The sequence below is a fragment of the Durio zibethinus genome, unplaced genomic scaffold (assembly GCF_047325235.1).
Source record: "Durio zibethinus cultivar Kanyao isolate XHJ-2024 unplaced genomic scaffold, ASM4732523v1 HiC_scaffold_3, whole genome shotgun sequence".
Classification (NCBI taxonomy): Eukaryota; Viridiplantae; Streptophyta; class Magnoliopsida; order Malvales; family Malvaceae; genus Durio; species Durio zibethinus.
Window position 1 is genome coordinate 9,416,470 of NW_028323044.1, and position 4,395 is coordinate 9,420,864.

The following is a 4,395-nucleotide window of genomic DNA, read 5'->3' on the forward strand; positions in this document are numbered from 1 at the left end:
CAAGCGCCCGCACCAGGGCCGAGCGTGTGCCGATGGTGGTCGAGGCAAGCGCCCGCACCAGGGCCCAGCGTGTGCCGATGGTGGTCGAGGCAAGCGCCCTCACCAAGGCCGAGCGTGTGCCGATGGTGGTCGAGGCAACCGGCCGCACCAAGGGCCGGCGTGTGCCGATGGTGTTCGAGGCAACCGCCCGCACCAGGGCCCAGCGTGTGCCGATGGTGGTCGAGCCAGGAGCCCGCACCAAGGGCCGACTTGTGCCGATGGTGTTCGGGGCAACCGCCCGCACCAGGGCCCTGCGTGTGCCGATGGTGCTGGGGGCAACCGCCCGCACCAGGGCCCAGCGTGTGCCGATGGTGCTGGGGGCAAGCGCCCGCACCAGGGCCCAGCGTGTGCCGATGGTGGTCGAGGCAAGCGCCCGCACCAGTGCCCAGCGTGTGCCGATGGTGGTCGAGGCAAGCGCCCGCACCAGGGCCCAGCGTGTGCCGATGGTGCTGGGGGCAAGCGCCCGCCCCAGGGCCCAGCGTGTGTCGATGGTTATCGGGGCAACCGGCCGCACCAGGGCCCAGGGTCTGCCGATGGTGCTCGAGGCAACCGCCCGCACCAAGGCTCAGCATGTGCCGATTGTGATCGAGGCAACAACCCACACCAGGGCCCAGCTTGTGCCGATGGCGGTCGAGGCAAGTGCCCGTACCGAAGGGCAGCCTATGCCGATGATGGTCGATGCATGTGCCATCACCATGCGTCATCATGTGCCATTGATGGTCGAGGCCTTGGCCGAAGTTCGATTTTGAGCCACGGTGCCCATGCTTGGCTCCAGCATGTGCTGGTGCCGCATTTTTTTCACTCGGGACAGCATCGCCGGAGCATCGCCGGAGTACCGCCGGAGAACCTGACCGGCGGCATTGGGGTTCCGGCGATTGGGAGGGGGGCCGGGGGGGTGTGCGCACATGATGTGCGATGGGTGCTGGTACTTGGCCTTGTGTTGGCCCCCTATCCCTCATCAAACCTCTGAGAATTCACACCCCCTTAAAGAGCATTTGAGATTTTACAGGTTTGCTACCAGTAGCCGTTAAAGTGTCTGAAATGGGGACACTTTTTTCAAACGGTCACAAAATCTTCTCTACTTCGAGTTTTTAGCTGAATTTTTTTGTGCATGCCAACAAAAATATAAGGATCATGCCTACAAAATTTGGGGCCAAAAATCCTTATAAAAAAATTTTAAAAAATCCCGAACCGCAAAAAGTTTCAAAAATCATGAAAAATAGAAAACGAGTCATCTTCCAACGAAACTTCACGTGAAGGCTTAGGGGACCATTGTATGAATTTACAAGCCATAAAAATGGCATTGGCACGGCAGAAATTTGAAGATGTGCCTAAACCCACCAGGGCCCAGCGTGTGCCGATGGTGCTCGAGGCAACCGCCCGCACCAGGGCCCAGCGTGTGCCGATGGTGCTCGAGGCAAGCGCCCGCACCAGGGCCCAGCGTGTGCCGACGGTGGTCGAGGCAACCGCCCGCACCAGGGCCGATAGTGTGCCGATGGTGCTCGAGGCAACCTGTCGCACCAGGGCCCAGCGTGTGCCGATGGTGATCGAGGCAACCTGCCGCACCAGGGCCCAGCGTGTGCCGATGCTGGTCGAGGCAAGCGCCCGCACCAGCGCCCAGCGTGTGCCGATGGTGCTCGAGGCAACCGACCGCACCAGGGCCCAGCGTGTGCCGATGGTGCTCGAGGCAACCTGCCGCACCAGGGCCCAGCGTGTGCCGATGGCGCTCGAGGCAAGCTCCCGCACCAGGGCCCAGCGTGTGCCGATGGTGCTCGAGGCAACCTGCCGCACCAGGGCCCAGCGTGTGCCGATGGTGCTCGAGGCAACCTGCCGCACCAGGGCCCAGCGTGTGCGGATGGTGCTCGAGGCAAGCGCCCGCACCAGGGCCCAGCGTGTGCCGATGGTGGTCGAGGCAACCGCCCGCACCAGGGCCCAGCGTGTGCCGATGGTGGTCGAGGCAACCTGCCGCACCAGGGCCCAGCGTGTGCCGATGGTGCTCGAGGCAACCTGCCGCACCAGGGCCCAGCGTGTGCCGATGGTGCTCGAGGCAACCGACCGCACCAGGGCCCAGCGTGTGCCGATGGTGGTCGAGGCAACCGCCCGCACCAGGGCCCAGCGTGTGCCGATGGTGGTCGAGGCTGCCGATGATGGTCGAGGCAACCTGCCGCACCAGGGCCCAGCGTGTGCCGATGGTGCTCGAGGCAACCGACCGCACCAGGGCCCAGCGTGTGCCGATGGTGCTCGAGGCAAGCGCCCGCACCAGGGCCCAGCGTGTGCCGATGGTGGTCGAGGCAACCTGCCGCACCAGGGCCCAGCGTGTGCCGATGGTGGTCGAGGCAAGCGCCCGCACCAGGGCCCAGCGTGTGCCGATGGTGGTCGAGGCAAGCGCCCGCACCAGGGCCCAGCGTGTGCCGATGGTGGTCGAGGCAACCTGCCGCACCAGGGCCCAGCGTGTGCCGATGGTGCTCGAGGCAACCGACCGCACCAGGGCCCAGCGTGTGCCGATGGTGCTCGAGGCAACCTGCCGCACCAGGGCCCAGCGTGTGCCGATGGCGCTCGAGGCAAGCTCCCGCACCAGGGCCCAGCGTGTGCCGATGGTGCTCGAGGCAACCTGCCGCACCAGGGCCCAGCGTGTGCCGATGGTGCTCGAGGCAAGCGCCCGCACCAGGGCCCAGCGTGTGCCGACGGTGGTCGAGGCAACCGCCCGCACCAGGGCCGATAGTGTACCGATGGTGCTCGAGGCAACCTGTCGCACCAGGGCCCAGCGTGTGCCGATGGTGATCGAGGCAACCTGCCGCACCAGGGCCCAGCGTGTGCCGATGCTGGTCGAGGCAAGCGCCCGCACCAGCGCCCAGCGTGTGCCGATGGTGCTCGAGGCAACCGACCGCACCAGGGCCCAGCGTGTGCCGATGGGGCTCGAGGCAACCTGCCGCACCAGGGCCCAGCGTGTGCCGATGGCGCTCGAGGCAAGCTCCCGCACCAGGGCCCAGCGTGTGCCGATGGTGCTCGAGGCAACCTGCCGCACCAGGGCCCAGCGTGTGCCGATGGTGCTCGAGGCAACCTGCCGCACCAGGGCCCAGCGTGTGCGGATGGTGCTCGAGGCAAGCGCCCGCACCAGGGCCCAGCGTGTGCCGATGGTGGTCGAGGCAACCGCCCGCACCAGGGCCCAGCGTGTGCCGATGGTGGTCGAGGCAACCTGCCGCACCAGGGCCCAGCGTGTGCCGATGGTGCTCGAGGCAACCTGCCGCACCAGGGCCCAGCGTGTGCCGATGGTGCTCGAGGCAACCGACCGCACCAGGGCCCAGCGTGTGCCGATGGTGGTCGAGGCAACCGCCCGCACCAGGGCCCAGCGTGTGCCGATGGTGGTCGAGGCTGCCGATGATGGTCGAGGCAACCTGCCGCACCAGGGCCCAGCGTGTGCCGATGGTGCTCGAGGCAACCGACCGCACCAGGGCCCAGCGTGTGCCGATGGTGCTCGAGGCAAGCGCCCGCACCAGGGCCCAGCGTGTGCCGATGGTGGTCGAGGCAACCTGCCGCACCAGGGCCCAGCGTGTGCCGATGGTGGTCGAGGCAAGCGCCCGCACCAGGGCCCAGCGTGTGCCGATGGTGGTCGAGGCAAGCGCCCGCACCAGGGCCCAGCGTGTGCCGATGGTGGTCGAGGCAACCTGCCGCACCAGGGCCCAGCGTGTGCCGATGGTGCTCGAGGCAACCGACCGCACCAGGGCGGAGCGTGTGCCGATGGTGGTCGAGGCAAGCGCCCGCACCAGGGCCCAGCGTGTGCCGATGGTGGTCGAGGCAACCTGCCGCACCAGGGCCCAGCGTGTGCCGATGGTGCTCGAGGCAACCGACCGCACCAGGGCGGAGCGTGTGCCGATGGTGGTCGAGGCAAGCGCCCGCACCAGGGCCCAGCGTGTGCCGATGGTGGTCGAGGCAACCTGCCGCACCAGGGCCGAGCGTGTGCCGATGGTGCTCGAGGCAACCGGCCGCACCAGGGCCCAGCGTGTGCCGATGGTGGTCGAGGCAAGCTGCCGCACCAGGGCCCAGCGTGTGCCGATGGTGTTCGAGGCAACCGACCGCACCAGGGCCCAGCGTGTGCCGATGGTGCTCGAGGCAACCTGCCGCACCAGGGCCCAGCGTGTGCCGATGGTGGTCGAGGCAACCTGCCGCACCAGGGCCCAGCGTGTGCCGATGGTGGTCGAGGCAAGCGCCCGCACCAGGGCCCAGCGTGTGCCGATGGTGGTCGAGGCAACCGACCGCACCAGGGCCCAGCGTGTGCCGATGGTGCTCGAGGCAACCGGCCGCACCAGGGCCCAGCGTGTGTCGATGGTGGTCGAGGCAAGCGCCCGCACCAGGGCC